General features: G+C 45.9%; 1 protein-coding gene across 9 annotated transcripts in view; it reads left to right on the top strand.

Annotated features, from left to right (window-relative positions):
• The window catches only part of rxrab (retinoid x receptor, alpha b), a 232281-nt gene extending 213463 nt beyond the window's left edge, over positions 1 to 18818 (top strand). Inside the window, exons 12-22 of one of the 9 annotated variants that reach the window (XR_009651406.1) lie at positions 12738 to 12857; positions 12962 to 13137; positions 13232 to 13303; positions 13399 to 13564; positions 13706 to 13813; positions 14194 to 14362; positions 17115 to 17201; positions 17280 to 17345; positions 17459 to 18111; positions 18209 to 18315; positions 18423 to 18818. The gene's annotated coding sequence lies outside the window, so the exon portion shown is untranslated. Of the gene's footprint in view, positions 1 to 12737; positions 12858 to 12961; positions 13138 to 13231; positions 13304 to 13398; positions 13565 to 13705; positions 13814 to 14193; positions 14363 to 15994; positions 16690 to 17111; positions 18112 to 18208; positions 18316 to 18422 lie in introns of those variants that run through there. The other 8 variants (XR_009651408.1, XR_009651409.1, XR_009651407.1 and 5 more) reach the window with 8 other exon arrangements.
• The last annotated feature ends 3366 nt before the right edge of the window (positions 18819 to 22184 follow it).

Genomic DNA, 22184 nt, shown 5'->3' with positions numbered 1-22184 from the left:
CTAACCACAGAACAGTTTTCCACTTTGCCACAGTCCATTTTAAATGAGCCTTGGCCCAGAGAAGACGTCTGCGCTTCTGGATCATGTTTAGATACGGCTTTTTCTTTGAACTATAGAGTTTTAGCTGGCAACGGCGGATGGCACGGTGAATTGTGTTCACAGATAATGTTCTCTGGAAATATTCCTGAGCCCATTTTGTGATTTCCAATACTGCATGCCTGTATGTGATGCAGTGCCATCTAAGGGCCCGAAGATCACAGGCACCCAGTATGGTTTTCCGGCTTTGACCCTTATGCACAGAGATTCTTCCAGATTCTCTGAATCTTTTGATGATATTATGCACTGTAGATGATGATATGTTCAAACTCTTTGCAATTTTACACTGTCAAACTCCTTTCTGATAATGCTCCACTATTTGTCAGCGCAGAATTAGGGGGATTGGTGATCCTCTTCCCATCTTTACTTCTGAGAGCCGCTGCCACTCCAAGATGCTCTTTTTATACCCAGTCATGTTAATGACCTATTGCCAATTGACCTAATGAGTTGCAATTTGGTCCTCCAGCTGTTCCTTTTTTGTACCTTTAACTTTTCCAGCCTCTTATTGCACCTGTCCCAACTTTTTTTAGATGTGTTGCTGTCATGAAATTTCAAATAAGTCAGTATTTGGCATGAAGTTTCAAAATGTCTCACTTTCAACATTTGATATGTTGAATATATTCTACTGCTAATACAATATCAGTTTTTGAGATTTGTAAATTATTGAATTCCGTTTTTATTTACAATTTGTACTTTGTCCCAACTTCTTTGGAATCTGGGTTGTAGTAAACAAGAAAACAGCGGGTGTAACGCAGCTGTAACAAACCAGACACTCGCGGATTATGAATGAACTCATGGTTTTAATGAGCACAATGGAAAAAGACAATGTACAACAGCCAGGCCAGGTCAATATCGAGAGATCCAAAACAGTAATGAGGGCTAGACAAATCGTGGTCGGAAAACAGGCAAGGATCGAGAAACCGGGAAGCAAGAGAAATGAGCAAACAAACAAGGGCTAGGCAAAATGGGAGAAAGCTGGAAGGCAAAAAGGATCATACACAGAAATACAATCAGAATAGTAACACTCAGTAGGCTCACGAAATGTGGAGGCATTACTGTGCGAGGAACAAAACAAACAAAGGGGTATAAATACAAACAGAAACAAAAATGTACAGGTGATGGTAATTAGAACTCGGGGAAGCCACTCCTAGGAAGTGGCTCTGGGTTGGCTGATGGAGTGTGGGGATTGTGGGGAAGTGGAGTTCTGAGTGTTGGGTGAGCCCGGGAGCGTGACAGTACCCCCTCCAGGAGTCCAAGGAGGCTGAGGGACAAGGGCGACCATGACGACTGCCACCCACACTGCTGGGAAGACTCCTGAGCGAGCCATCAGAACTGCCGTGGTGCTGGACAGAGGGATGTCACCGTGGATGACCTTTGGGACCACTGCTGGGCAGACTGCCAGGAGGGCTGGACCCATGGCACCTGGGACAACCCCTAGGCCGAGGCGTGGGCTTCTCTGGATGACGCTGATGGAACTCCTCCACCAACCCTGGATCCAGGACATGCTCCTTGGGCCCATAGCCCTCCCAGTCCACAAGGTACTGCAGAGTCCGTCTTCTCCTTCTGGAGTCCAGCAACTGGCAGACAGCATACACCAGGGTATCTTCTACGTACACCAGAGGTGGAGGCACAACATCTGGTGTGGCCTTGTCCAACGGACCTGAGACAACAGGTTTCAAGCAAGATACATGAAATGAGTTAGAAACATGGTAATGCACAGGCAGATTTAATTTGTAAGTAACTTCATTAATTCACTGGAGAATTTTAAATGGACCTATGTATTTGGGTAATAATTTTCTACCTCCCTCAGGAAACCTTTAGTCTCGGGTTGACAACCACACTTGGTCCCCAGGGAGGTAGGTAGGTGTGTCACCTCTATGACAATCTGCCAGCCTCTTGTGTCAGCAGAGGACGTTCTCGATCCGCTGGTGGGTCTGTTCCCAGACCTGCTCGCTCTGTTGCATCCAACTGTCAACAGCCGGGTTGTCAGAGGGCGTGGCAGACCATGGCATTAAGGGGGGTTGGGAACCCAGCATATATTGAAAGGGTGTGAGACCCGTAGCAGAGCTAATTAACGAGTTTTGGGCCATTTCGGCCCAGGGCAAGTAGTTGGACCAGTCGGCTTGGTTTTCATGAGAGTACAGTCTCAAAAACTTTCCCATTTCTTGGTTTACCCTTTCACTGGTAACCGGAGGTGAGACTGATGTTAACTCCCAGTCTCTCAAAGAAAGCTGACTATACATGCGAGGTGAATTGAGGCCCTCGATCAGACACTATATCTTCTGGAATACCAAATATACGGAACACATATTTAAAAAGGGTTTCAGCTGTCTGAAAGGCGGTAGGTAGGCAAACGAAGGGAATAAATCTAACTCCTCATGAGAACCTATCAACAATGGTCAGAATGACTGTGTAGGTCTGTGAGGGGGGCAAGTCAGTAACAAAGTCTACTGCTAAATGTGACCATGGACAAGAAGGGACAGGAAAGGGCATGAGTTTACTGGCAGGGAGAGTTTTAGGTGCTTTGCATTTTGAACAGGTGGTGCATGAGGAGACAAACCTATGGATATCTGATAGCATACTTTCCCACCAATATCTGCCAGACAATAAATGGTGCATACATGTCTCTCCCGGATGGCCAGAAGACAAAGAGGAGTGGGCCCACATAATTAACTTGTTCCTGCATTGAGTGGGTACATATTTACTTCCTACGGGGCAAGATTCAGGGGTAGGAGTGACAGTTTTCGGTCTATCTCCGTCTATTTCCCATCTAATGGGGGCAACCACAACTGACGGGGATAGTCCATTAACTACCTCAGAGGAGGATTTGGGACTGGGATATATACGAGACAGGACATCTGCTTTAGTATTATGGGAACCGGGACGATAAGAGATGGAAAAATCAAATCGGGAAAACAATAGAGACCACCAAGCCTGATGGGGATTGAGCCATTTAGCTGACTGTATATTGTGGCAGTTTGTGTAAATGGGTGGAGCACAGAAGGATGGCAGGACAGAACTGAGTTCACAAAAACTCTCTTTATTCAGCTTTTCAGCTGCAAACACACACGCAGACACACGCACACACATCAGCTGTCTGGTTGTGGAGAGAGCCCCTCTGCTCTCACTCTCTCTCCTTAAGAAGGGCGCGGTCACTGGGAAGACACACAAACACATCAATTAACAACAGGTGTCGTGATTCTGCCACTTAACTTCCCTGACTCCGCCCTCCTGTCACAGACCGATGCTAGACCACGCCCCCGCTGCCACATACCCCCACCGCCCGACTCAGGCCGGGCAGCTGTCCGGCCCGCAGCCGACTCCCCCCCCCCCCTTGACGGGAGAGGAAGTCCGCCACGACCATCTGCGCCCCCGACCTGTGGATCACCTTGAAGTTAAAGGGTTGGAGTGCCAGATACCAACGGGTGATCCGTGCATTGGCATCCTTCATGCGGTGGAGCCACTGGAGGGGCGCGTGGTCCGAACAGAGGGTGAAAGGGCGTCCCAGCAGGTAGTAACGGAGGGCGAGGACCGCCCACCTGATCGCCAGGCACTCCTTCTCGATGGTACTGTAGCGCCCCTCACGCACCGACAGCTTGCGGCTAATGTACAAGACAGGGCGATCCTCCCCCTCCACCTGCTGGGACAAAACGGCCCCCAGCCCTCTGTCCGACGCATCCGTCTGCAACATAAAGGGGAGAGAAAAGTCAGGGGAGTGTAAAAGTGGCCCCCCACACAGTGCAGCCTTTACCTTAGAAAAAGCCCGCTGGCATTGCTCCGTCCACTGGACCGGATCTGGTGCCCCCTTTTTAGTCAGATCAGTCAGCGGGCTGGTGACGTCCGAATAATTAGGTATAAACCTACGATAATAGCCAGCCAGCCCCAGGAACTGTCTCACCCCCTTTTTGGTCTTGGGCCTCGGGCAGGCCGCAATCGCTGCAGTCTTGTTAATTTGGGGACGCACCTGCCCGTTGCCCAAGTGGAAGCCCAGATACCGTACTTCCACCCGCCCAATCGCACACTTCTTCGGGTTGGCCGTGAGACCCGCCCGCCTCAGCGACCTAAGGACGGCCCTCAGGTGTTGTAGGTGCCGCGGCCAGTCATTACTATAAATAATTATATCATCTAAGTACGCGGCCGCATAGGTGGCGTGGGGGCGGAGGACCCTGTCCATCAGCCGCTGAAACGTAGCAGGCGCCCCAAACAGCCCAAAAGGAAGTGTGATGAATTGGTGTAAGCCGAACGGTGTGGAAAAGGCCGTTTTTTTCCCGGGATAATGGAGTCAAGGGGATCTGCCAATAACCCTTTGTTAAATCCAGTGTCGAGTAAAAACGAGCCGTGCCTAGCCGATCGAGCAACTCATCAATACGAGGCATTGGGTATGCATCGAATTTAGACACCGCGTTGACTTTTCTATAGTCCACACAGAACCGGACCGACCCGTCGGCCTTGGGTACCAAGACCACTGGGCTGCTCCAGTCACTGTGGGACTCCTCGACGATGCCCATTTCGAGCATGGCCTCGAGTTCTTCCCGAACCACCTTTTTCTTATGTTCGAGTAATCTGTAAGGGCGGCTACGCACTACCACCCCCGGGGGCGTCTCAATGTGGTGCTCTATGAGGTTGATGCGGCCGGGCAGGGGGGAGAACACGTCCGAAAACTCGGTCTGCAACTGGGCAACCTACGCGAGTTGGGCCGGGGAGAGGTGGTCTCCACAGGGGACCGGAGAGGGACGTGATGCTAATGTTCCTTTTTGAACCTCCGGCCCCAGCTCCGCCTTCTCCGGAACCACCGACACCAACGCCACGGGGACCTCCTCGTTCCAGAGTTTGAGTAGGTTGAGGTGGTAAATCTGTAGTGCCCCACCCCTGTCCGTTCGCTTCACCTCATAGTTGACGTCCCCGACTCGCCGTGTGACCTCAAAGGGCCCTTGCCACTTGGCGACTAATTTAGAACTCGATGTGGGCAACAGTATGAGTACTTTCTCTCCCAGTGCAAACTCTCTAAGGCGCGTACCCTTGTCGTGCAGGCGGGTTTGCCGTTCTTGGGCCTGCCGCAAATTCTCCTGGGTTAGTTGTGTGAGTGTGTGGAGTTTTGCACGCAGGTCAATAAAGTATTGAATTTCATTTTTGCTTGGTGAAGGTCCCTCCTCCCAATTTTCTTGCAGCATGTCTAAAATGCCGCGTGGCTTACGCCCATATAATAATTCAAACGGGGAGAACCCCGTGGAGGCTTGGGGGACCTCTCGCACTGCAAATAACAAGGGTTCGAGCCATTTATCCCAGTTACGCGCGTCCTCACTTACAAATTTCTTAATTATGTTTTTAAGGGTGCGATTAACCGTTCCACTAAGCCGTCCGTTTGTGGATGATAAACGCTGGTGCGGATCGGCTTAATACCTAATAACCCATACAGTTCATTCAGTGTTCGTGACATAAACGAGGTACCTTGATCAGTCAGAATCTCTTTCGGGATTCCAACTCGGGAGATGACGTGGAAGAGCACCTCCGCAATACTGCGTGCTGAGATATTGCGAAGAGGCATTGCTTCCGGGTATCGCGTTGCATAGTCCACCAGAACTAATATAAAGCGGTACCCTCGTGTTGACCGATCTAATGGCCCGACGAGATCCATCCCAATTCTTTCGAACGGGGTCTCGATTAACGGTAGAGGGCGCAAAGGCGCTTTTGGAATGGCTGCTGGATTTACTAACTGGCATTCGCGGCATGCCGTACACCACCTACGGACATCGCCACGAATCCCCGGCCAGTAGAATCGGGCCATTATTCGGGCTAGTGTCTTATCCTGCCCTAAGTGTCCAGCCATGGGATTAAAGTGAGCCGCCGGGAATACCGATTCCCGGCGGCTCTTCGGAATTAAAAGCTGCGTGACTCGCTCTTTAGTTTGAGTGTCCTGCGTCACTCGGTATAATCTATCCTTCATAATCGCGAAGTAGGGGAAGGACGGGATGGCGTTCGGCTGGAGCGTTTGACCATCGATTACTCTCACTTGGTCAAAAGCATGCCGCAGAGTCTCGTCTCGCGATTGCTCTAACCGGGAAATCCGCGAGGGATTCCCCAAGAGAGAGAGGAGGAGCCGGCGGCTCCTCACTCTGGCGCGGAGATGACGTAGACAGCTCTGTGACAGTTGCTCCCGCCAAAGCGACACCGGGACCTCCCCCTGTCAAATGGCAGGACCCACTCTTGACTAAGTGTGTCATTAAACCCCGAAATCCCAGCCATTCAGTCCCCAAAATTAAAGAATGGGTAAGGCGAGGATGAACCGCTGCCTTCACTATAAATTTTCCCCTCTGAAAATAATGTGGACCGACACTAAAGGGTAGTTGTGAACATCCCCGTGCACACATAACACCTTCACCAATTGTGCTCCCCCCAATGCCTCATTTTGCACCAGGTTTTGGTGGATTGAGGTCTGATTACAGCCCGAATCCACCAACGCCTGATATGTAGCCCCTTGGATACTCACCGGTATGCGATACACTCCGGCCCGATCGAGGGCGGCTCCTGGCGCGTTGGGGATCCAAACCACCGCGCCCACCTCCATTATCGAGCACTGCTGTTTGAGGTGGCCCGGTTCCCCGCAGCGCCAGCAAACCAGCCCGGGCTTCCTCTCTGCACTAGTGCTCTGGGGCTCACTCACCTGAGGGGGGGGAGAGACAGACACAGAAGGGAGACACGGAAGGGCACCGCGGGTGCGGCGGGCCGGCTGAGGTGGCGCCGGCCCCTGTCTCCGCGGTGGGGGAATGGGTCGAGGAGAAGACACAGGAGGAGGGGAGAGAGAGAGAGGAGAGAAGAGAAGAGGTCGTCTGCTGTCCTGCCGTCGGGACAGCCGCCAGATGATCCTCCGCCAGCTCGATTGCCTGATCCAGCGATGCCGGGAGGTGGCAATGGACCCACTCTGCGGTTCCCGCTGGTAGACGTGTGACGAACTGTTCCAGTACCACCTGGTCGATGAGTCCCTCGGCGTCGCAGCTGTCAGCCCTCAGCCACTGCCAGCAGGCGTCCCGGAGTTGCTGGCCAAATGCGAACGGCCGGCCAACTTCCTCCAAGCGCAGAGCGCGGAAACGCTGATGATGTTGCTCCGGGGTGCATCCCACCCACTGGAGGACGGCCCAGCGAAGGTCCGCGTAGGCCAGCCAGCGGTCGGCGGGGAGCTGTAGCGCGGCCAGCTGCGCCTCTCCCGTTAGCAGGGGGAGGAGGCGCACCGCGCGCTGTTCCACCGGCCACCCCGAGGTCTCTGTTACCTGCTCAAAGAGCGTGAAGAATGCCTCGGGGTCATCCTGCGGGCCCATCTTCGTGAGGGTGAGGGGGGAAGGGCCCGCGGCGGTGGAGTTGGTGGACCCCGCCGATGCGAGGAGGTGCCGGAACGCCCGACGATCTCCCTGTTGCGCCAGCACCAGGGCCTCGAACCGTTGTTCTTGCTCCTTTCGGAGGGCGAGCAGCACCTGGTGCTGGCTCTGTTGGGCCGTGGCGAGGGTGTGGATCAGGTCGGCGAAGGTGGAGGACTCCATGGGGCTGTTGTCTTCTGTGCTCATTCCTGGGTTTCGGCACCACTGTGGCAGTTCGTGTAAATGGGTGGAGCACAGAAGGACGGCAGGACAGAACTGAGTTCACAAAAACTCTCTTTATTCAGCTTTTCAGCTGCAAACACACACGCAGACACACGCACACACATCAGCTGTCTGGTTGTGGAGAGAGCCCCTCTGCTCTCACTCTCTCTCCTTAAGAAGGGCGCGGTCACTGGGAAGACACACAAACACATCAATTAACAACAGGTGTCGTGATTCTGCCACTTAACTTCCCCGACTCCGCCTTCCTGTCACAGACCGATGCTAGACCACGCCCCCACTGCCACATATATATTCAAGGTTTTTATTATCTGTCAACACAAGGAAGGGATGTGTAGCTCCCTCTAGTGAATGGTGCCATTCTTTGAAAGCTAGTTTCATGGCCAACAATTCTCTATCTCCGATACTGTAATTACATTCGGGAGGGGTCAGCTTATGGGAGTAGAAAGCTATCGGATGTAATTTGCAGGGGTCACCTACATGCTGGGACAGCACAGCTCCGGTGCCTACCTCAGAGATGTCCACCTCCACCACAAAAGGCTGAGTGGGATCAGGATGCTTCAGAATGGGGGCAGAGGTGAAAGCTACCTTGAGGGATTCAAATGCTTCCTGTGCCTGGGGATTCCACGAGAGTTTTTTTGGCATTTCTTTTCAATAAGGTGGTAAGAGGAGCTGCTAGACTACTGAAATTGCAAATGAAACAACAGTAGAAATTAGCAAACCCAAGAAATCACTGGAGCTCCTTTATGGAAGTAGGGACGGGCCAATTTGTTATGGCTTCTACTTTCTTATCATCCATAACGACACCCTCCAGACTGATGACGCAGCCTAGGAAAGAAATAAAAGGGAGATGAAATTCACACTTCTCCCCTTTAACATACAGCTGGTTCTCAAGCAGACGTGTAAGGACAGAATGGACATGACGAATATGGGTTTCGAGATTAGGGGAGTAAAACAAAATGTTGTCAATGTAGGCAATAACATATTTGCCAAGCATATCTCTGAGGACGGGTGGCACGGTGGTGTAGTGGTCAGCGCTGTCACCTCACAGCAAGAAGGTCCAGGTTCAAGCCCCGTGGCTGGCGAGGGCCTTTCTGTGCAGAGTTTGCATGTTCTCCCCGTGTGGGTTTCCTCCGGGTGCGCTGGTTTCCCCCACAGTCCAAAGACATGCAGGTTAGGTTAACTGGTGACTCTAAAATTGACCGTAGGTGTGAATGTGAATGGTTGTCTGTGTCTATGCGTCAGCCCTGTGATGTCCTGGTGACTTGTCCAGGGTGTACCCCGCCTTTCGCCCATAGTCAGCTGGGATAGGCTCCAGCTTACCTGCGACCCTGTAGAACAGGATAAAGCGGCTAGAGATAATGAGATGAGATGAGATCCCTGAGGACATCATTTACAAACGCTTGAAATATGGATGGGGCATTACGCAACCCGAAGGGCATTACTCATAGTGCCCCCTAGTGGTAAGAAATGCTGTTTTCCATTCGTCACCTTTTGTACGGACTAAATTGTATGCACTTCTTAAGTCAAGTTTCGTAAATATAAACACTCCACAAAGTTGTTCAGTGCTACAGGGACTAAAGGCAGTGCGTAAGAATAGGGTTTAGTGATCTGATTTAACCCACAATAGTCAATGCAGGGCCTAAGTCCCCCATCTTTCTTGTTGATGAAAAAGAACCCTGCAGCTGTGGAAGATGTAGAAGGATGGATGAGACCCTGTTCTAAAGCCTCCTGAATATAGCTCTCTCCTCCGCCTGAGTGAGTGGATAAATCCTAGACTTAGGTGGAATAGCGTCATTTATTAATTCAATGGAACAGTCATATTCTTTGTGAGAGGGAAGTTTGTTGCGCTTTTCTTACTAAATACTTCTAACAAGTCACTGTATTCGGGGGCCTGGAAACTACGACATTGGCATTGGGGCTTTCTTTGGTTGACGATACTAAAACTGTGGGAGGCTCTAGACCAGACCTGGGCATTTTACGGCCCGCGGGCCGCATCTGGCTCTTTGGTTCATTCTGACCGGCCCACGTAAGGTTAATTAGAAATTACAAAATAAACGTATTTTCTAATTTTACCTCATGCATGGACTGAATGTGCATTGCTTTTATTTTGAAGTTGTGTTCAACAAAAACACAATGCGCACGACATGAGCATGACATGAAATCCCACAAAACCTAATCCTGCGATAACTACTTCCGTAATTTGTCCAGACCAACCACAAACTTGTACGTCATCCTTCAAACAGTCCAGCCAATCACATAGTGTGACGTCACTAGCAGGCGCCGTAGCCAATCTGTAGATCTGATACCTACACCGAATCGAAGTTGTTGTGAGCAGATCACAAGAAGACTTTAGTCCCCAAAATGTCCGCAAAAAGAAGAAAGGTAGATGCCAAATGCAGAGCTTTCAACAAAACATGGACTGCTAAGTATTTATTTACTGAAGTCAGAGATGAAGCCGTGTGTTTAGTTTGCGGAGAGCAGATCGCAGTGTTCAAAGACTACAATTTGAGTCGGCATTACCAAATGAAAAACACCAAATGAGGTGATTAGACTACAAATGTGGACATCATTATTATAATATGATGTATCTTGTTTGATATTTGGAGTAGAAAGACAATATTGTGATGTCTTTATTGTGTTTTGGGGTGAATGTGACTGAAAAAATGGTACAAACATTCACATTTTGTTAACCATTGTTTTGGGAAATTTGATTGAATAAATGACATTTTTTGTAAGGCAACCTCGTTTTTTCCATACTCTTACCAGTCTTAGCAGCTTGTAAAAACAATGTTATTTACTGCTTTATATAAAGAAATACAATTAATATTATGCAGAATTTAGTTCAGCCTTTTGGTCCGGCCCTCCACAAAATTTTCTGTTTTTCATGTGGCCCCATGGAAAAAATAATTGCCCACCCCTGCGCTAGACAATGGTCATAGCAGTAACTGGACCACGAGAGTATTTCTTTATCAGACCAGGATATGATGGGGTTATGTTTTCTAAGCCAGGGCAAACCTAAAATAATAGCATACTCACAAGAATTCAATACAAAAAAAAACAGAATCTCTTCAGAATGTAAAGCACTGACAGTCCTATTAACGGGTTTCATGACCCGGTTAACAAGTCCTTCTTCCACGGGCTCCCCATCGACAGCAGTCAATCTCAGCAGCTCTTCCAATGGCTCCACAGTAATCTGGAGTTGCTCCACCAGCTCAGCATGGATAAAGTCCCCTTCAGCTCCGGAATCAATTAATGCTGAGAACACAAAGACAGACTGAGGGCAGTTCACTGTCACAGGTAGGAGGAAGGACTTGGAGACCAACCCCTTAGTGGGTGCACTCACCACATTAGCGTGTGGAGCTTTCCTGGGGTTGGTGCCGAAGTACTGTGTCGGCGGATTTGACAGTCACGCAAAATGTGACCCGCAGTTCCGCAATAGACACACACCCCATCATGGAGACGTCATTGCTTCTCCTCCACAGACAAATGGAATGAGTCACACTGCATGGGTTCTAGGGATTCTGGATTCTCATGAGTCCGGGTCAGAGGTGGATACGGGCGGCAAGGAGTCAGTGCAGCAGCTGGAACTGTAGGGGATTTACGAAAACCTCTCCCGTGCTTCAGTTGGTCTAGGTGAATGGCTAATGAAATCAGCTTCTCTAGTGAAAGACCGTTGTCCTTACACACCATTTCTGCTAGTATGTCGGAGTTCAATCCATTGCATAATGTCACTCGTAAAGCCGGTGTTCTGATAAACTGTCCTACACATCAATATGTCCTACAAAGCTGTCCTACACGTCAATGCGTCCTACAAAGCCCCACTGCGCATGCGCAGAGCACAAAACGTCATTTCTTGGCATTTGAACAGATTTTTGTCCTACATCAGCTGTGCTATAAACCGTGCAGAATAAATGGTGCAGATTAACGGCATGCATTCAATCTTTACTACTTAATCTAACATAATGCTGATTTATAAGCATTGCGTGAGTCTTGCAATACATCTGAAATATCTCCCCTTCACGATCTTCCACCAAAGCGCTTCAACTTCTGACCTATCTGATCAGCTGTTGTAGTTGCTCTACACCCTACTCGTCCTTACACGCCCCACTGCGCACGCACACAACACAACATGCCATTTCTTGGGGTTTGGGCATATTCATCCTACAGATCAGCAGGCAAGGTGTGCTCAAAGCTAAAGGTGAGCGTTCAATCTTTCCTACTTAATCTAACACAATGCTGATTTCTAACCGTTGCGTGAGTCTTGTTTGAGTCGTTGACAGACTCAACTATTTCGCATTGGCTTGTTTTGAATTATAAAACTGTCTGTACAAACTGTACACATGTGTCTGTCACGCAGTGTAAGTACAGCCAAGCCATCGTTTGATAGCTAGCGTCAATAAAAGTTCTGTTGGCTGCAACATGGCATCATGAGTGTGTTAATAAATACAATGCCAATTTTAACCATCTTCGCGTTTGTCTCCGACGCTTTTGCATATTTCCACGTGGTCTACAACGCTTAGCATTTTTCTGTCTAGCAACAGAATTTTGTATCGACGGCGAGAAAAGTTAGCTCGCGCCAGGTTGGTAACGTGACAAGGTAGGCTACTTCTCAAACGCGTTGCCTTCCACGTGGTAACAAGATAATGCGTTGGACCAACACGCGGAATGCTCTAGCGTGAACACAAAACGCTTTTTTATGAGATGAGTCTCCTGTTTGGAACATTCTACTCAGCTGCAAAGACAGCAAATTTCTGCTCGTAAGATCACGTCATAATGGCCAAATGCAATCAAACGTGTGAAGGATAATGCCATGACATTTCATTTGTAAGGTTAATTGTAAGCATACAGCATGCCATGTGTTGTCATTTACTTGATTGGCTTTTGCAAAACTGGCAATCAAGCAGCATCCATTTTAATGCATCAATCTAGATAGAGTATCTCGGATCTGTTTTGAGGAGCATTAAGAAAAAGGATTTACACCCTGCAGTACTCAACACACCTGTTTTTTTTCTGACTGTACCGAAAGTTTATGCGCAACTGTCTTTGTAGGTATGGAGGCCAAGTACGACGAAATACATGGGTTGCTGTCTTTGGGGTCATACCCCAAAGACTATGATCGAATGCAGTGGCAGAATCTTAGGAGGTATGCCTCCAAAATCACTTTGAGAGGTCAGTAGTTTCTGTAAAATTGTAATAAATTTGATATGTAGTACAATGCATTAGTGATTAATTTCATTGTAATTCTTCTAATTATAATTATCATTTTAATGTAGATGGAGAGCTCTTTTTTGGCACCAGGAGAGCAATTCGTGGAAAAGAAGAGGCCAGGAGTATATTTGAGGAGTCCCATGCCTCGCCCATGGGAGGGCACACAGGAATACACAAAACCCGAAGTGCTTTAGCGTCAAGGTTTTACTGGTTTGGGATGTCTGTAGACATTGAAAAATGGGTATGTATTACTGTTTGTTGCTGAAATTAATGGAAAGCAGTAATCAGGACCTTGGGAGCAGCTGTGAACACCAATTGCACTGTATGTGTTTAAGATCCAGGAATGTGACCAGTGTCAGAAAGTGGGCAAGCCCCTTACAGCGGTGCAACCTTTGCAGTGCATCAAGGTAATAAAATGGCTACATTACATTAGATTGGCACTGTGCATATTATAAAAATGACTATATACATACATACTAGGGCTTCTTTATTTACATATCAGGTGTCAGCTGTATGGGAACTTGTGGGCTTACCACAAGTGGGTTGAGGCTTACCCACTGAAGAGCAAGTCGGCTGCTGAGGCTGCAGAGAAGCTGGTCAGGATGGTGTACAGACATGGCTGCCCATTGCGAATACTATCAGATCAAGGCAGAGAGCTCGTCAATGAAGTAAGCTCACTAATCATAATTAGTCATCTTTGGAAAAGGACTTAACCATCTGCCTCAGTGGTGTCAACAAATAGTCTGCCTAGCATATATCCATGTCTATGAGTGAGTTAATTTCTAATTAGTTTCAATTGCATTTTGAAGCTCAATACAGGACTGTGTGAATTACTTCACATCGAGCGATCTGTAATAGCGGCCTACCACCCACAGACAAATGGCCTAGACGAAAAAAACAAATGATAATATAAAAAGGTATGTGCTATCATTTTGTTATATACACTACCGGTCAAAAGTTCTAGAACACCACACTGTACCCCCACCGCACTTTTTAACTGACACTTTAGCTTGTTCTGTTTCAGTTTAAAATCAGTTCATTGTGGCATCGCTCTCAGAAATGAATGCATACAACAATAAGCAACTTGAAATTGAAAAATGTAATTGTGGAATCAATGCTACATACAGAATAGACCAAAATATATTCTAAACTTTTGACTAATCAAAGTAGCCACTTAGATAGATAGATAGATAGATAGATAGATAGATAGATAGATAGATAGATAGATAGATAGATAGATAGATGACTTTCAAAACAATCTGACTAATTTTTTGTGCTTTACTATGCCTGCATTTAGAGCCCTTAGGAAACTAGTGAATGAGGAGCAAACCAACTGGGACACCTTCTTGGATGCCACGCTCTTTTCATTAAGGTCAAAGGTTCACACAACCACGAAATATACCCCATTTAAGCTAATGTATGGAAGGGAAGCCCATTTCCCAGAGGAGGTGCCAGCCGAGTTGCCGGTGAGTGGTGTCTTCACTATACTATCACTGAGATGTAATCAAATGCTGTGATGTAGTTCAATGCAGTGTGTGTATATTAGTCATTGCAAATATTTGTATGTCAACATAGTACAAATACTTTTGCAGTATTTTCTGAATCAACTGCTTCTGCATTTGATGTGGTACGCAGACATTATTGGAAATATTTTCCATTTTTCCATTATTGGAAAAACTATGGCATGAAAATAATCTGTTGTGGCTTTTGCTCTTTCACATTGCACCTCACATGCAATTTGTTTTAAAAAAAATGTATTTGCATATAGGCTATTCCTTCCAAGTATTACAAGGTAATGGAAATTTTCATGAAGTGAATCAGATTTTTTTTCATGTTGTAATTGTTAAAAAAATCTAGATTTCAACAATCACATTGCCAGCGTCAGAGTCTGTTTACTCAGACTTCAGAGACTTAAAAAAAGAGGAGCAAGAACATCTGTTGGAGTCTGTCAAAGAGAATGTTAGAAGGGGGCAGGAGACACAAATGGCTAGATATGCAAAAAGACTTAAAAAAAAACCCAAAGAGGTCCAGTACAAGGCAGGGGATGAAGTTCTTCTCCTTAATGTGAGAAAGCGTGGGAGGAAAGGCGGAAGACTTCAACCCGACTTTACTGGTCCCTATGTGATAGAAGACATCATTGGGAAAAAGGTCACTCTCCGATCTGATGGAAAAACCTTGCGAACAACATACAGCATTGACCATCTCATCTCATCTCATTATCTCTAGCCGCTTTATCCTTCTACAGGGTCGCAGGCAAGCTGGAGCCTATCCCAGCTGACTACGGGCGAAAGGCGGGGTACACCCTGGACAAGTCGCCAGGTCATCACAGGGCTGACACATAGACACAGACAACCATTCACACTCACACCTACGGTCAATTTAGAGTCACCAGTTAACCTAACCTGCATGTCTTTGGACTGTGGGGGAAACCGGAGCACCCAGAGGAAACCCACGCGGACACGGGGAGAACATGCAAACTCCGCACAGAAAGGCCCTCGCCGGCCCCGGGGCTTGAACCCAGGACCTTCTTGCTGTGAGGCGACAGCGCTAACCACTACACCACCGTGCCGCCAGCATTGACCATATCAAGCCATATCGGAGGCCTGCAAGGGAAGTGAGCCGAAGCCCAAGCCCACTCCAAATCCCAAGCCCTCGACAAAGCCCACACCCACTCCAAATCCCAAGACCATCAGTAATAAGGTTTGCCACAAAATTGGAGTCGAGCCTTGTTAAGCTTCCACCCAAGAGTCTGCACAGCACACAAGATGAAGGTGGCCCTAAAAATATTTGTTCTTGACCGTTTGGTCATCTGTTGCCGGTTTGGCCATCATAACAGTTGGTCCATGCTCAACCTTTAAGGCTGAATGTTAGGAGGACAAAGGTTCTAGAGGATGTTTGACTCCATAAAGTACCTTACATTTTAATAGAACACATTAATTTCTATGGAATATCAAAAAACCTTTCAGTCTTAAAGGTTAAGGACCTATTCATTTTTGGCCCGTTGGCCTTGAGTTCAATGTTGGCCCGTTGGCCTTGCTATTCCCACAGAAAATACAGTAGACTGACATGGCTAACACAAAGCATAATTTTCTTTTTAGTGCACAGGATTTGGGCAGGAAAAGATGATGGGCATATGGAGGCGGTCATTGGTCCGTACAAATTGTATGAAACGTCATTTAGGATGCTGCAAGGCACACAGTGGGTGTCGGATGAGGTAAGAGCCATTTTAAAAAAAATAATTTAGCTTCTTGTAGCAGTGTTGCTTACCTCCACTGTGTCATTGAAGAACACAAGGCAAGTAAAAATCACATATTCCAGGTTACCATGCATGGTCCTATGGTTAAATATCTATACAGGGTGTCCCAATAAAATGTATACACACTTTAAATCATTGTAAAGTAGGTGTTGATTAAAATTCATGCAATTTTCAAATTGTAATAGACTTTACAGACATCACTTTATTGTTTTGTCATCACCTATTCTCGAACTGATGTATAAAGTCTACGCTATGAGACCTGCAACAGTCACTGAAAGTGAATGCAGCCATTGAAAGTGAATGCACAAAATTTCCAAGAGAATTGTGTGTGATTCAGGTTGTCAGCAGTGTCTGGACCAGAATGAATGTCAGTTTGAGAGCAGGTGGTGACGAAATACCAAATTAAGGTCTATACATTCTATTACAAAATTACATGAAGTTTGATAAACACCTACTTTACAATGATTTAAAGTGTATACATTATTGGGACGGCAGCACGGTGGTGTAGTGGTTAGCGCTGTCGCCTCACAGCAAGAAGGTCTGGGTTCGAGCCCTGTGGCCAGCGAGGGCCTTTCTGTGCGGAGTTTGCATGTTCTTCCCGTGTCTGCGTGGGTTTCCTCCGGGTGCTCCAGTTTCCCCCACAGTCCAAAGACATGCAGGTTAGGTTAACTGGTGGCTCTAAATTGACCGTAGGTGTGAATGTGAGTGTGAATGGTTGTCTGTGTCTATGTGTCAGCCCTGTGATGACCTGGTGACTTGTCCAGGGTGTACCCCGCCTTTCGCCCGTAGTCAGCTGGGATAGGCTCCAGCTTGCCTGCAACCCTGTAGAACAGGATAAAGCGGCTACAGATAATGAGATGAGATGAGATGAGATGAGATGAGATGAGATGAGATGAGACATTATTGGGACACCCTGTGTAATTGGTGTGTGTTTTTTTCCCCCATGTATTTGCTTTTAGCAGAAACCTGTATACCACATGGATGCTGTGGTTGGAACTTCATTATTTTCAGGGAGGTTCCATTGCCTCAGTAAGGCAATGTGTTTTAAGGTTAGTGAGTGATAAGTAAATTGTAAATTAAACTTAAATGACTCTGTCAAAATAACTTGCTGCAACATGTCCCTACAGTGGAAATTTCCAGTGCATAACTTATGGTTATGCCCATTGAACTTCCCTGCACACTGGATTCTTGTGGTATGTTTTTGCTCAACATTTGTTACTGAATACCTGTTTTCTTTCTTTTCTTAAAGTGCTGGTTTGTTTACGTTGGTTAAACTTATAGTTAGTTAAAATTATATATTTTTAAGACTGTCCACATCCCCACAACAACCTTGGTCCTCATAGACCCCATTGGAAATGAGGACCACTACGCCAGACAAATTCTCCGCAACTGGAGGTATTCATTTCATTTATTTATTTAAAGGACAGTACACATTAAACATTTCTGTAAGTATGCCGGTGTTAGCCAGAAGGCTAATTTTCAAGTAGTAGTCCTTTGGCAAGATGTTATGCTAAACACGTGGCATAACATGGTAAACATTAAATACAGCAATTGATAAACAACTATAAAACATGCCATGAGATGATGTCATAATCTGTAGGGGCACATGCTCCCCAATGTACAAGTTCATGATTCTAAACCATGGATGTCCAAACTACAGCCCGTGTGCCAAATGCTATTGGCCCGGGCTGCACAATAAACTCAACTCGGTTGCACTTCTGAGTTTCACTAGATCGCCACGGAATGCTGCTTCTCCACCATTTCAGTTTCAGTCTGTCAGAAGACAAATAGCAAGTGAGTGTATAACATTTCAATCATAATCATGATGATCTTGTTGATTCTGTTTTAACCAGGAACTTCCTCAGGATGAGGCAGTGGGCTGCTAAGTCATGACAGGTAAAAACTGTGGACCATCACAAACAGTGGGACTCAAGCAGCTGTGGAGTTTTGGTGATGAAGGTATTAAAATTATTGTGTTCATTGGCTGACAAGATGCATAATTAACACATTACTTTCCTTGTAAATGTATACAAAAATGATGTCTTTCAATTTGCAGAAAACTTCATTTTGAGCAGTGACGCAGGACAGGTTCTAACTACGGCTGATGCTGTGATGCGTTACAGAGGGCAGATAGCATGTACCCTGCTAAAAAAAAAAAAAAGGGTAAGTATGACTGTCTGCAATAAAAAAATGTCAAGGTGTGCAGGCCCTTAAAACTTAAAGAAGGAATGTTGTAACAATTATTTGATGGGTAATCCTCTCTTGTTCAGGTCGGGGTCCCCAGCCAGAAGACTGAAGGGATGTGGCAGGGCTCCAGTGATGTCTAGACTGTGTGCGCGAGCCTGGTGCGTGCGCGCCATTTGAGACATCCAAAATGTAATCAGTTTTTGTAATCAGTTTTGTAAGATTTGGTGCAAATCTGTAAACCTGTTCAAAACAAATAGTTGGCCATCTTGAAGTGTTCCAATAAAATGAAATCATTCAAAATTAGTTGTGGAAGTCTGTTTTCTGTGTGCTATTGCGTCGCCAGACAAGAAGAACGGCTGGATGAATAGGAGAAAGGTAAAACTCAGTTATTTAACTCGAGTGGAGGTGGAGAAAATGAGTTTAATTCCAGAAATGGTGGACTGACACTTTAAGTGGAATGTTATGCTTCTCTGGGTTGGATGTGTTAAATGAAAGTAAGCTTTAAAAAGTTATTGACTGAATGAAAACTGTATTGATGCTCCAATGTTATGCCGTTTATGTCTTGCAATAAAAATAACATAACATTTAATTACATTACATTGTGTAAGTGAGACATTAATTGTTCAAGTTGCTGATACTTACAAACTACCGTATAAGTAAGGTGTAGATTCTGCAAATAAACCTTACAATCAGGAATTAGGTACCCATTACGCAGTTGAAAGTAAGAGAAACCCATTTAACACCAGTAAACACAACTTTGCTCCAAGTAACTTTTACTAGCTGGTATGAAGTAAACATTACTAGTTGGTTTTAAGCAACCTGAACATTCAAGTTCCAAGTAAGGATAACAAATCTTTTCAGTGGAGATTACTTTTAAAAGTAAAGTAAAGATAACTTGAAAGAGAACAAGTTATATTACTTCATTTATTTGAGGCAACGAGTTTCCACCTTTTTTCAAGTAAGCTTAACTTATTCTTTTTTTACAGTGAGTGTAGTATATTCTGGTGGGGTCATTTGAATTGTCAAAACTTCCTACATTCATATGTTAATGTAAAGGCATATTCTGATGGTCATTGAGTTGTCAGAAAGGCCTGCATTCATATATTAAAGTAAAAGAATATTCTGACGAGGTCGTTTGAACTGTCAGAACGTCCTACACTCCTATTTTAATGTAGAAGCATATGTCAGAACACCCTACAATGTAAAAACATTCCGATGGTCATTTGAATAGTCAGAACGTCCTACTTACTGTAGAAGCATATTCTGACGTGGTCATACGAGTTGTCAGAAGGTCCTGCGGCGTCATTTGAATTGTAAGAACGTCCTACACTCATTTTAATGTAGAAGCATATTCTGAAGGGGTCTTTTGAATTGTCAGAACATCCTACATTCATTTATTAATGTAGAAGCATAGTCTGATGGGGTCATATGAGTTGTGAGAACATCCTGCAGCATCATTTGAATTGTAATAATGTCCTACACTCATTTTAATAGAGCAAATGGTACTTGTGAATAGTGACAAAAAAAATATTAATTCTACATATTCTGACAGGGTCAATTGAAGAGTCAGAGAGTCCTAGATTCATATGAATGTAAAAGCATATTCTGACGGAATCGTTTGAATTGTCAGAAAGTCCTACGTTCATATGAATTCTGATAGGGTTGGTGGACGTTGTATCAATGTAGAAGCATGTTCTTTGCAGAGGGAAAAACTGCAAACTATGACTAAAAGTTAAAATTGAATCACACTGTAGGATTTCCTGCAACGTAGGACTGCTCGACAGACATATCTGACATCCCCTCCTACCGTAGGACGCTTCGCGGATGTAGGACCGTTTATCAGAACACTGGCTCATTCCAACCACTCCCAGCCGCAAGAGTGCGAAATTCCAAAGCGTAGTCAGAAACTGAGCGATTACCCTGACATAAACTGGTGAGTAATTCCCCTTGAGAGCGGCCCTCATTGGCATGATCGAAAATTGCTTTAAATTCTTTAACGAAATTGTCATAAATGTTGGACTGGACTATGGGCCAAACTGCAGTAGCCCAATCTAAGGCCTTGCCCCTTAAGGTGAGAAATCATAAAAGAAATACGAGCCTTGTCAGAGCTCGGAGGGGAATTCACAAAAAATATTGAACATTGTAACAAAAACCCTTTACACTGATTAGGTGAACCATCAAATTTATCCGGTTTACTGACAACAAATGAACTGGTATCAGCCGTGGAGGGAGCAGCTTGGTTAGTAACCATAGCTGCACCAGAGAAGCTGAGTCATTGGAGTTGGGTGGTGATTTATTTCATGCTTTCAACAATCTGCATCAACTGTTTTTGCTGCTCACCTTGCTGCTGCATAAGATTCTGGATGGACTGAATCACAGATTTGAAACGCTGGGGATGTTGTCCAAGCATCTGTCCTTGGCTGCTAAGCGCTACCTGTTAAAAAAAAAGTTAAAGTCCTTCCCACGCCTCAGTACCTGGTATTCCTAGGCAGTCTCCCACTCAAGTACTAACCAGGCCCAACTCTGATGGTGGCGCATCGGGCAGCGCCGATCTCCATTTCCGTAGCCCTCGGCCTCTCGCCTATTACATAGCTAGGGTTACAGTGGGGGGCTAGTCCTCTGGTAACCACGAGAGTTTAACTCCCCATGCACATCTGTATTGCAGCGTGCCTTGCCAGATGGTAGTGGGTACCATTTTTATGATGGTCTTTGGTATGACCCGACCGTGAATAGAAATCACGATCTCCCGATCGAGAGGCGGACACGCTACCACTAGGCCACTAGTCGGTTAAGCGCTACCTGTAGCTCCGTGTAATCCGCCGTCTGCATGATGGCACAGTATTCTGTAATGCGGCTGTAACAAACCAGATGTTTGCGGATTATGAATGAATTCAAGGTTTTAATGAGCACAATGGAAAAAGACAATGTACAACAGCCAGGCCAGGTCAATACCGAGAGATCCAAAACAGTAATGAGGGCTAGACAAATCATGGTCAGAAAACAGGCGAGAATCGAGAAACTGGGAAGCAAGAGAAACAAGCAAACAAACACAAGGGCTAGGCAAAAAGGGTCATACACAGGAATACAATCAGAATAGTAACGCTCCGTGGGCTCACTAAATGTGGAGGCATTACTGTGCAAGGAACAAAACAAACAAAGGGGTATAAATACAAACAGAAACAAAAAGGTGCACATGATGGTAATTAGAACTCGGGGGAGCCACTCCTAGGAAGTGGCTCTGGGTTGGCTGATGGAGTGCACGTGGTAGTGACTGGTGTGTGAGGAGGATTGTGGGAAGTGGAGTCCTGAGTGTTAGGTGAGCCCGGGAGCATGATAGCAGGATTATGTGGTCCAGTCTAAAATTCATCTTCTCTATACCATCAGAATTATACAGTCTGTGTCTATGTGTTGTGGAATGTAAACTTCAACTCCTCATTAGTGGTACAGGTATAATTTTGAAAATTACAACAATTGAGCTGTACTGTAAAAATATACAAAAGGTACTGTAAAAAACATTAAAAATTAAATGTCATGTTTTTTAAATAGGTACAATACCAGTCAAAAGTTTAGACACACCTTCTAATTCAGTGTTTTTTCTTTATTTACAATAAAGACACTCTTTATTTACACTCTTTATTTACAATAAAAAAAGACACTATGTCTTAAAATACTTTACTTCAATGAGTGGTGTCAGGGTGCAGGTACTTACGGATGCAAATGCAGGGGACAGTGGGTGTGTCACAAACTGGTAAACAAATCCAAATCTTGAGACGAGAATCAGAGTCAAGTTGGTGCTAGGGGTTGGTCGATCAGCAAACAGGATGTCAGAGGTAAATAACAGTCTT

This window comes from Neoarius graeffei, chromosome 24 (genome assembly GCF_027579695.1).
Source record: "Neoarius graeffei isolate fNeoGra1 chromosome 24, fNeoGra1.pri, whole genome shotgun sequence".
Taxonomy (NCBI): Eukaryota; Metazoa; Chordata; class Actinopteri; order Siluriformes; family Ariidae; genus Neoarius; species Neoarius graeffei.
The sequence above is the reverse complement of the archived record's forward strand: the minus strand, read 5'-3'. Positions and strand labels throughout refer to the sequence as shown.